This window comes from Rhineura floridana, chromosome 1 (assembly GCF_030035675.1).
Source record: "Rhineura floridana isolate rRhiFlo1 chromosome 1, rRhiFlo1.hap2, whole genome shotgun sequence".
NCBI lineage: Eukaryota > Metazoa > Chordata > Lepidosauria > Squamata > Rhineuridae > Rhineura > Rhineura floridana.
In genome coordinates, this window is record NC_084480.1 from 112,262,683 (window position 1) to 112,274,697 (window position 12,015).

The 12,015-nt window shown below is 39.8% G+C and overlaps 1 protein-coding gene and 1 long non-coding RNA gene across 20 annotated transcripts in view; one reads left to right on the forward strand and one right to left on the reverse strand.

Annotated features, from left to right (window-relative positions):
- The window catches only part of LOC133386127 (uncharacterized), a 29,038-nt gene extending 22,299 nt beyond the window's left edge, over positions 1–6,739 (forward strand). For both annotated transcript variants that reach the window (XR_009763066.1, XR_009763067.1), the window contains exons 3-4: positions 1,835–1,917; positions 4,289–6,739. This is a non-coding gene — a long non-coding RNA (uncharacterized LOC133386127). The remainder of the gene's footprint in view (positions 1–1,834; positions 1,918–4,288) is intronic.
- PTPRD (protein tyrosine phosphatase receptor type D) overlaps positions 1–12,015 on the reverse strand; it is a 2,140,456-nt gene that overhangs the window by 190,738 nt on the left and 1,937,703 nt on the right. The window lies entirely within an intron of this gene.

Here is a 12,015-nt window from a genome sequence, read left to right on the forward strand (position 1 = left end):
CCTGCTGAACTTGCAAGGCTTGAACAGCTACCATCAACTGATCAACTTGCGAGCGTAACAGCAGGTTTTCCTGCTGTAACTGCTCCATAGCAGGCAAATTTCCAGCTCTTGCTTTTCTTCGTTTGAGGCTGACTACAAACTGTCAGCCTTAGGGCTGGGGGCTGGGCAGTAACGAAGCAGACGGCAGTTAGCTGGGCAATAAATCAGTCAAGGCCAGGCAGATAATGGAGGCTGGCTGGCAGGAGGCTTGACAAACTAACCGGTAGCAGTGTCCAAGACCGTTGTCCAAGTAGGGAAGCAGAGTTCAGAAAGCCAGAGGTCCAGTCCGAAGGTCTAGAGGCTAGCAACGGCATAACATGAGAGGGGTCATGACCGACTTTGTAGTCAGCAGTCTGCTGCAGCCATGAACTGCCTTTTATAACAGACTCCCTAAGCCAGGTGCCCATGATTAGTCTCCCAGCTGCTCAGAGCTGCTTGTTCTTAAACGACCCGACCTCTTTCTTTGTTGCTGTGCTACTCGCTGGGGTCTCCTTTCTGCAGGAGGGAGGGGAGCCTCCTGTTCATGCCCAGAATCCGATTGAGGGGCTTCAGCCAGGTCCTGGACATTCTCCAGCTGGGGAAGAGCCAGAACTGTGTCCTCAGGGGTTCCACTAGTTCCTTCTCCTGGGTCTACCAACTCTTCCTCTTTCTCCGAGTCCTCTGAAGGGGCCATGACACTAAAGTCCCATTAATTGACAGCACAATCCTAACCATGTCTACTCAAAAGTAAGTCCATTCAATGGGGTTTACTCCATGTACATGGGATTAGCATTGCTTTACTCCCAGAAAAGCAAGTATTGGATGAAATACTTTCATATTGCGAAGGTTTTCAAAGAGCTGCCCTCTTCAACAGCCCAGGGTCTGACTCTTGCACACAAGAGAAAAAAAACTTTAAGCCATAATCTTACTCAAACAAACTGAAAATCTCAAACCCATCATTTTCTGACATTGCAATGAAGTCTAGGCACTGCCTGGGTCAACAAATCACAAGCCTGGCTTCACTGTTGGCTACAATCTTGAAAGGGTGGGGTTATAGGTAGGAGCTGCTATAACAGATCTGTTTGATTTACTAGTCGTGGGGGGGCGGTTGACATTTTGGTGTATATCTCGGGAACCAGACCACCTAGAAACTTTTTTTAAAATTGAAGCTGAGAGTCCGGAGATTAAGGTGAGTTACCCAGAGACCTGAAGGGGACCCCAAAAAACCAGAGAATCCAGATGAAAACCAGACACCTGGTAACCCTAGCTGCTATATCAGTCAGGGGCTGAAATTACAAGGCTTTAATACACATATATCTAGTTTCATATTTTGAGGCTATGCTAGGATTTGAATCCAATTGTCTCCAGCTAAAATACATTCTATGTGTGATTTTATATATCTAATAACCAATGGAAATCTTCTGCATAGCACCTCCTTTAAAAATCTAAATAATTTGTTTTTAAAAAATATTTTGCTGTGATTGATAAAGCTATCTACAACATTATATTCTGATGACTGAATGAGGAAATATGAATATTCATTATTTTATGCAGTGATAGCATTGAACAACACTAATTTCACTTGCTTAGACAGCACCCAATATTTCCCTGCTTGTGAATTAACAGCTGCTAAAGCAATTCTGCTGCTCTAATTTTTCGCATTTTAGTCTTACATCACAATCTCAAAGGCATTCTCCTAGGAAGAGAGCGTCATCAATTTCAATGGACATAATTTTCTGTGTACTGAAATGAACAGCTTAATTTGTTGTTTTGCTTGAAATGAAATTCAGGTCTGATTGATGTTACCCTGTTGCAGTAACCAGGCACGCTGGAGGACACAAGTGGATGACACTTGCATATGTAACCACTATCACATGTGCCCTGATCATCTTGCAAGAGGTAATGTATGAAACAAACTTCACTCTGCCTCTCCATATTTTGGGCACACAGCTGATGGAGTTTCTTCATACACAGAGAATGAACATGAAACCAAGAAGTTTGTACCTTTATTAAAAGGCTCACTCAACAGAAAAAAAGTTGAAAATATATTGGATTAGATCCAACTTCAATGGGTATACTCTAGGAATAACTAAGTCTGAATGCAACCCAATGATAAATCATACATTTTAATGTTACAGAATGACTTTGTCAGAGGAGTGCTCATCTTCTCTTAACTCTGAGGCACTGCCCAAGTATGTAATAAACAATTCAGAGACAAATAAAACTGTTGCACTTGGCTTTAGTAAAATTATCCAGCTATAACTTGTAAATCCTAAAATCATTTATTGTGATTCTGGCTTGGTGACCCCAGTAGCCTGGTCCTAATCCTATTTACAGGAAAGGAACCCCAGATATTGAAATAGAGATTTAGTTCTTCATTTGTATATGTATTAATAGGACACATTTTAGAGCATAGTCTGCTGCAATAAGCACACCAATTGTCTTGTCTTAAGTTAGGATCCATGATTTTCATTCTCTTAATCTTCCATCAACAGGTATATTCAAATGCACCCTGATAGCTCTCAAAAAAAATGATAAAGCTTGTACGTCAGTTTTCCATGCTTCACATAATTCTCAGTCATGATGAGGTATAAACTACCATGTGGTGTTTTCCCCATTCATAATTTAGTTTTTATTATTGTGGGTTTGGAAGTCTATTTGTCACCGCTGGAATAGATTGAGACAACTGAAAAATCATGCACATAAGATATTACAGGTCAAAGTGAGCCCACCAAATGCCATTTAAATGTATTAGTTGCTCATTATGCCTGCAGATGCTGAGCTGAGGAGATGCCAAAAACTGTTCTGTCAGTTTCTAGTGAGAAAAGGGTACAGAGAATGAAAAAAAGTTTTTGTCTATTTTCATAATAGACAAATTGCTCACATTCATTAACATAATTGCAAACTGTATTAACAGTATGCCACAAGTTTATAAAACCCTTTTATAAAACTGATTTCTAACACATTTTCCCCAATTAGAACCTTCCTTGTGACTCAGCAAAACTGCTTTTCTCATCATACATATTTTCTTTCTTTCAACAAACCTTTTAAGTAGACACCTTATCCCAGTCTGCATCTGTATTGTAATTGTTTTTAAAGATGTTTTGTTTTCAAGATTTTTTTAAAAATAGTGTTTTATCACTGTTGTTTGTGCCTTTGGTGCTCCCTTTAGGAGGACAGGCAGGATATAAAGTTAATAATAAATGAATAAATTTTATGTAAAAATTACTAATCTGGTTTATGTAAAAATTACTAATCTGACATCACTGTAACCCCAATTACCTCGGCAAATGTTCCCAAGCAACCAGCACCTTCACCTTAGCAAGTGGCCAGACTTAATCATAACTTTCAGTCGAGTACCTTTAGATGACCATTTTTCCCTGCTCATGAAAATATATTTGGAAAATCTGTTGTTGAGAGTTGCCCTCAACGCATCTGGACCACAGCGTTACCGTCTCCCTTCAAATGAATCAATAAAGTCCTCAGATTTGATAATTGGCTTCAATGCCAATCATCAATGTGAGAAACAGGCTTGCTCCTGAGTGCGAACTGTGGTGTATATTTACCAAGACTATCAACAGAATGCTTTGGGCCTCATGAGAATGCTACAATTGAATGCTTAGTTCCATTCAGAGTAAGATGCCCAAAGAAGCAATATTACCACCCACATTTTATTTATTTATAAAAATATTTGTATACATCAAAGCAGTTTGCAACACATTAAAAACAACCACAACAGACATAGAGTAAAAACATTAAAAATACAGTTAAAACAAGGACAACTGTTGCAAAAAAAGCATCTTCTTAACTCCCTGCATAAGCCTGGTGGAACATACAAGATTTTCAGCAGGCACTTAAAAATTAAAGCAGAAGGCGCCTACTGAATTTCTGTTGGCAGAGCATTCCAGAGAATTGGGCTAATGACACTGAAGGCTCAATTTTGTGCTGATGTTAAATGAGCTTTGCCAATTCGGAGACAACCAAAATTGATCCTGCAGATGATCTCAGTGATCAAGCTGGGATGTAAAGATTCAGGTGGTCCCTAAGATATCCTAGGCCTAAGTTGTTCAAGGTTTTGTAAATTAACACAAGGTCCTTGAACATGGCTTGGTTGGGCAGCCAGTGCAAATGTTTTAAAAATATTTACAAAATATTTTTCAATGATTAGTTAATGATGCATCAAGTACCTGTATTTTGATCCTGCATCTTCTGTTGTGATTTATACTTGTCCATTTTTATGTATTAATGCAGCGCATTCTCTTCTTTATAGAACCTGATGAAGGCCTAATATACTAGAGTCCAAAATGCATTGGGCTTTCCTAAGGAATAAATTTCCTGTCAGCATTTTGGGATTTTTTGGCTCTTTCTTTGTGGTTCTTTGGATGCTGACCATTTTTCGCTTTCAGTCACATGTTGTCGGACATGTGCTCTCATCAGCAATCTGGCCACCACATTTTGCACCAGCTGAAGCTTCTGTACCAAGGTCAAGGGCAGAACACATTGCAGTAATTCAGCCTCGAGGTTACCAACACATGGACTACAGAGGTCAAGCTATCCCTGTCCTGGAACAACTGTAGTTGATGAACCAGACAAAGTTGGTAAAAAGTACTCCTAGCCACAGAGGATACTTGGGCCTCTAATGACAAAGATAAATCCAGGAGTACCCCTAGGCTACAGACCTGGCCAAAACAAGTAACCTGCCTATCTCCCGGATATGGCAACCACCTACCCAAAGAGTCTCTGTCTTCCCAGGATTCAAGCACAGTTTATTGGCCCTCATCCAGTCCACTACAGCATTCAGGTTCAGAGCTTTCACAGCCTATCCTGATTCAGATGTTATGGAGAAACAGAGCCACTAAATAGTACTGTTGAATCCCCAAAGTATGGCATACCATTCTGGTAGTGTTACAGTTTCAGAGTACTATATGCTTGTGACACAGCCATATGTGAGGAGAATGGAGAAGGCATTCTAGGCCAGTCAGTGGTTGAGAAACTAACACCACATTTACAGGATTCTGGACAGAATCTTAACAACAGATAACTTCACCCATGGGCCACTAGCTAGGGTAACTGACTCTGGTTGGCACACTAAAAAACCAACCAACCAAAAATGTTCCAAGAATTCCTTATCCATGAATTCAGAAGTAAGCCAAAAGCAGCATTTTTTATTTTCAAGAAGATTTGACACTCGTAAATTATGTACTAAGACAATTGCAATTTATGCACCAAAGAAAGGAAGGACAGTGAATCTTCTTTCTTCAGTGCATAAAGATGCAGACATCTCAGACCAGAATTCCAATCCTGAGACAAACTAAAGGCAGGAGTGTCTCAATTTGCACAAGATAAAATGGTGGGAGGTGAAATATATTCTAGCAAAATTCTAGGTGTGCTGTATGTTCGTAATTGACTGTGCCCACCTTGCCTTAAATGAAGTGGTTTAAACATAGCAGGATGAAAATGCATCCTCTTTTTTTCCAGCAGCTAAAGTCATTGCTGAAGTAGCAACATATTGTAATCAGTCTGATTTTACATCAAACTGCAGTTTCAGATTCAACTATTATTGCAGTCAAAATAGAACATAACCAACAATTTGAAATACAAAAGGCTGTCTTCACCATCATATGACAGCGACCAATAAAAAGGCTTTGAAAGTAATAAAAACAAATTTGACACAGATTTCTAGGATGAATAATGAGGGAAATTAACTTTTCTAATTTAGATTCTCTGTAGAAACATTAGTAACACAGGACGTAAGAAGAACACCCACAAACATACAAAAATATAATTCTCTATCTTTGGAAATGGCAGGTATTGCCACCACTCACCATATGCTCAGAGGCACATGTTACCAAATTCTTCCAAGCTACACAGCAAGTGGATTGGACTGTGAAAGACCAACCCAAATTGTGTTGGCATTTTGACCAATTTGTAGGGCAGTCCAATATCTCAGAGAGGAGGTCAGGTCTCCTGCTCCCCTGGTGCATTAACCAGAACTGCCCAATTTCCCTGCTTTTTAAAGTTTGATAGAAATATCTGTGAGCTATAGGTACATTCTTAAACCGCAAGGTTTTTTGCCTGTTAGTGAATCAGCTATTTATTCCACAAATCATGACACTATGCCTCTGCTGCAAAATGTCATGCCAGTGAACCTGTTTAAGTCTATAATATTGGTTCCGATAGTAAAATGTTTAAATGCTATGCAGTACGAGTCTGAGTCTGAGGAGTGTATATGACCTTCTGAAGTACAAAAAGTGCTATTTTATAGGGAAAAATAGATTTACATTTGTCATAGGAGCATAGGAAGCTGTCTTACATTGAACCAGACCCATTGTTCCATCTAGCTCAGTACCGTCTACACTGACTGGTAGTGGCTGTCCAGGGTTTCAGGCAGGGGTCTCTCCCAGCTTACCTGGAGATGCCATGGTTGAACTTGGGACCTTCTACATGCAAGCAGATGCACTATCACTGAACTGTGGCCCTTTCCTTAATTGTAAAAGCTAGTTACATAAAATACAAGCCTGGTCACTAGAACTGAAGGAGTACAATTCTGTAAAGGGCCACATGTACAGAATATTATTTTTTGTCCAAGTCAAAACAGCTGGAAAATTGGTTTTCAAACCTGAATATTGGGAAATCAAGATCTGTGATTATGCATGTGTGTGTTGGCATTTGTGTGAGAGAAGATGAAAATCTTCTATATATCATCTGATTCACATGAATAAATAGACCTGAAGTGCACCTATTCCTTTATTTGTATTTTAGTTTCGGATGATGCTGTTGTCATATACCATTAACATCACATGCACCTCTTGAAGTGTTTTTTCCTCTTGATGAAGGTTAATTTGAAAAGCAATGAAGTCATCAGAATCTCTTCCCAAATATTTTTCAGATCCCATATTTTTCTTATTCTTACAGATTCTACAATATTTAGAAATGCAATTTTATATTATGATCAGCTTGATCTTAAACAGTTTTCAATTGTAGATGTCCTATTCAGTATAAAAATACTTACTTCCTAGAAAGCATGCTTAGGATTTCAGCTGAAGTTTAAATGCAAGGTTCATCACATTTAGAAAATAAAGTTAGGCACAATATACAAAAGGCATAAAAAGCAATATTAAGTTGTTGTTTTTAAAAAACTTAATACTGTGGCTGAAAAGTCCTCTTCAATAATTGAATGAATGGATGGCAATTAGCATAAAAGTTAGTGGGATTAGTTGGCTCTGTTGAGAATCTTAAATCAAAGATTTTCTACTATTGGCTCTCCCCAAAATGTAAAGGATTAGGATGAGTTTGTGCTACTTTACATGCTGAATTTCATTCAAGCAGCATTTAAAAGGGCAAGGGCAAGATATTCATTTATTTATAAATATTTCTATATTGTTTTTATTCAAAAGTGGTTTCCAAAGTGCAACAGAACAAAAATGAAAACACGCTTACATATCTTCTAAAGTTTCTGCTACAGATTCACTTGTACTCTTCCTTGAGTTTTGTAGATCTCATTAGGTAAATGGTATCAGCACATAGTGGCTTTTGGACCTCTTGTAGAGGAAGATGTTGGAGAAATGGAGAAACAGTGATGTAAAATATTCTTTCCCCATCACTCTTGCTGCTGTTGTTGCCTTGTGAGGTCTACAGGGGCTTCTTCTCAGCTGGGCAAATAGTACAGTATTTGTCTGCTTCTGGCTTTTACAACTCATAGTGAAGAGGTTGTTCTTGTTTATCAGTACATGTGGTTGCTTCACCAGGCCTGCAGTGGCCACAGTGGAATAGCCCCTCTGCCTTGTAAGTGTGTTGCTAAGTACCAGGCTTGGGTGATACAAGATGTCCATGATCAGAGAAGGCATGACTTCTCTTCAGTTATGCAGGTGATACCAATTTTCTGTGTGAGATTTACTATAATATCTTTGAATACTCTTCCATCAGGAGTCCATGTTAGTATATTTTCCTGTAATTTCTCTCACTATATTCTGTTCCAGACATTAGAATTGATATCACATAGCCACTACATATGATAGAAGATTCCAAAAGGTTACTCTTATCCCTTATATATCCAGCAGGTCACTGTGTTCTGCAAGAGAAATTCTCCTTGAAGTTCTTACAATATCAGAAGTCCTCTCCACAGTAATTTGGAGCAGGGCTTTCAGTGTGGCTGCCCCTATTCTGTGGAACAGCATCTCTCTTGAGATATGACAGGCGCCCACTATTTGTATTTAGTGGAAAAAACTGAAGAATTTTTTTTTTGAAAATCTTTTTCAGCTGGGTGAAAAGGTCTCAGCCTTAGGTGTTTTAATTTTGTATTTTTTTAGTTGTTTTTTGCAGTTTTTAAAAGCTATTTTTAGTTGTTTTATGTAAATTGGTTTGAGACTCCTAAGGAAGGTGATTCATACATTTTTTTAAAAAATAAAAAATACAAGTCACATATCATCCCAGCATTGGGTTGAACCAGTATGAGAAATGTGGCTGATTTTCAATGACAGAAGATGCTAGCTTTGCTTTTTGTAGACACAGTTTAAATCAGTTGAAGGATGTGATTCTACACAAACTGAGAAAACATGCTTAGAACTGCACTGTAATTCTAATAAAAACAATGTTTATGCCAAATCTGTAAAAGAGAAAAAGAGCCATATCTTCCACCACGGGCAGCTCATTTTGCTTCCCTATAGTGAAATGAAAAGGGGCTCTCCTGAAAATGCTTTGGTCCTCCCCACTGCTGGTATGTGGACCACCAACCGCTTTCCCCCCAAGAAATGTGAAATGTGGATTTCCTGGACAAGGAGGAATGTTTTCCAGCCTCCTGCTCTAGCGACTGGCCTATGACACTTCAGATGTTTCTGTAGTGGAACTCCTCTCTGCCCCAGTCAGCATAGCCAGCAGTCTGGGGCAATGGAGTTCGGCAACCTCTGGAGGGCTAGAGATTCCCCACCCCAGCCAGAAATGCACACCCTTCCTACTAAGAAGGTGGCATAGAAGGGATTTCAGCACCTTCCTTTCTTAACAGTTTTTAAGGCTGTTTTGTTGTAATATATTTTAAAGTCTGTTTTTATGATGTTTCAGAGTGTTTTTAGTACTTTTGTTTGCTGCCCTGGGCTCCCACTGGGAGGAAGGGAGGGATATTAATCAAATAAATAAATAAATAAATAAATAAATAAATAAATAAATAAATAAATAAAAAACAGTAATACAACTATGATTTTAAACATGCACATTAGCAATCATCTCTGCTTAGTTCCAAATAACTTGCATTACCTTCCCATCATAAATAATCAATCTAATAAATGGTCACTTCACCAAGGTAGTCTGGCTAGCTAACTATAGCACTGGCTTGTGATGAAGAAAACCTGGATTAAAGTTCTCTGCTATTTCAAAACGCTACTGCAATGACCTTGGGAAAACAACAGAAAAGCATGTTCATTCTTTTGTTCAAGCCCCATTTATATGAATGTCGCAGTGACTCCAACCTATCTAGAACCTTGCTGACAATGCCGGTGATGCAGCATACAAGGATGTGTGGCCTAATTAGTGCTGTTACAGTACAGAAAAGGATATCTGAACTCCCTTGTGAACTCCATTATGATTTGCAATTGACAAATGTAAAATATAGGAAGCCGAATTTCTCCACACATGCTCAAACATTCACATTTTGCATTAATACTTTACCAGTTTGCTCATGGTCATACAACAGTGTAGACTTTTGATGCCACAGGATGACAGTGTATCTGTCCTACTAGGACATGCACATATAACTGTGGCAGGATTTTGACTTGAAGATGAGTTCTGTATGCATTTACACCCACTTTGCTTCCATATTATAGCTGTGAGGCATTTTTTTATAATGAGCTACAAGTGGAATTAAAGCTGGAAGTTTCCACGTAGCACTTAATATACCACTGTATCATTTATCAATGCCTTTCTCACTGCCAGCACTGAGAGAGGTTAGTCCCACTCAGCAAAGATCCTTTCCAATGTTAAGTAAAAGTTTTCTGCCTGAAGGCCTGTAATTTCTTCCTGTTAGTGGTGTGTGTGTGTGATTAATGAGGAATAGCTTCTTAATTTCCGCTATGCTTGTTCCTGTTATTTACTGGTTTCCCCTTACTTATTTTTTAAAAATAGCAAAATGACACTGTTGTGGTATAAACAATTGAAAGAAAAAATGAGAGAAAATAAATGATTAAGGATACCCTCCCCTGTGGAAACAAACTAACACTGAGGCAATTGAGAAAGGTTATTTGTCATCAATTTCCTAGCAGCAATCAACAAGAAGCATTAAAAAGTGCATGGTGCAAGAATAAGGAAACCTTTTAAGCACATTGAACTTTTAAAGTGTGATTCTGTGTGTCCACACTGGATGAACTAGAACTGCAATTGTGCTTTTTTGCATCATCACCATCATCACCACTGTTGTAAAAATACAGCAAGACTATACAGAAAACAATGAACTACTATAATTTGATGACAAAACAATTTGTATTCTCCATAAAAAGTGGGTGAACAAAGGATGGCAATTCCAGATGCAAGGGTTAGTATGAAAGTAACCTTTCCCAGTTAAGACAATGGGCTGTATTCAATGAAATTTATATCCCACCCTTCCTCCCAGAAGGAGCCCAGGGTGGCAAACAAAAATACTGAAAGCACTCTAAAACATCTTACAAACAAAAGGCTTTAAAACATAGCTTAAAAACATCTTAAAAAACATCTTAAAAACCATTTCCAACACAGATGCAGACTAGGGGCAATATGATCGCTTTGTGTATTCATTAATTTTTGGTGCTCCATATGACATCATCCATTTTTCTGCATTTTCACGCAGTTAAATCCGCTTTTGCAGTACCGCAAAAAATGTGATAAGCTTTTTTAAATCGAGAATCATCCACTGTACCTTAAGGCGCTCAGATGCAATACTGTGGGTGGTCCATGGGCGTTTCCCCATACCCCTTCCCTCGTTCCCAGCCAATCATGTATTTCCACTTTTGCGCATGTGCGCAAATATCTGGGGAAAGCCTGGGGAAACTGAACCAATCAGAGCAATGGTGTGGTGTTGAGGGGGCTCTGCAACGTTTACTACGCAGCTACAGCAGTTTATTTTTAGCCAGCCTGAGAACTGGGTGGCCGCTCCAGGTGAGATCTGCAATTGTGGTTGTTTGTAAAGCCCCCCTTTTCCTGGCTGGTCTTGCTCAAGTGCGGCTGGTTGGTGCAGGGAGCTCGCTTTGCTGTTTCCTCCTCACTTGGAGACAGACAGACAGCGAGAGCCTGGCACTTTGCAAACAGCCACGGGAAGGAAAGGGAGAAGGAGGGGGTGAAGGCAACAGAGCATCAAGTTTTGCCCGAAGTGGTTGGGAAGCTGCTGGGAAGCCTCTCTCAGTGGCTCTTCCCTGACGCCGACGCCACCTATGCCTATGTGGAGAGCGAGAGGCAGGCAGAGTGAGAGCGAGAGAATGGGGAGGAGCTGGGAGCCGCCACCGAGCGCTGCACTCTAGAAAAGCTTGGGGGTCAGGAACCTTGCAGTGGAGCCAGAGGTCCCAGCTGGCATTCCTGTGTGGTATTCGATTTATTGGACATTTGGGGGGGGGGAATGAAAGGTACAAGGACAACTTGAATTGAGAACGTGCCTGGGCAGGTGTGCGCAAATACGCAGAGTCACAAAGCTGCTGTGCCACCCAGGAAAAGTTGGTTCTGCAAGAAGGGGGGTGCTCCCCATTAAACGCTCAGCTTTCCTGCCATTCTTTACAAAAGAAGCAAGTAGTAGCAGCTCCTCAGTGCGCCAATGCCTCTCCTTTCCATTCTGGAGAAATAAGTGGAATTGCCAGCTGTGTGTATCTCCAGAATTATTGGCATATAAGTGGTTTGCTAGAGCGTCTCGGACGCCCGCAACCATAGAGACTGGTGGTCTACCTTCCAAGACATGACACATCGTTACTTGCAGTTCTGGAGAAATAAGTGGAATTGCCAGCCATGTGTATCTCCAGAAACTGTAATATGCATGAAGGCAGAAAAGCA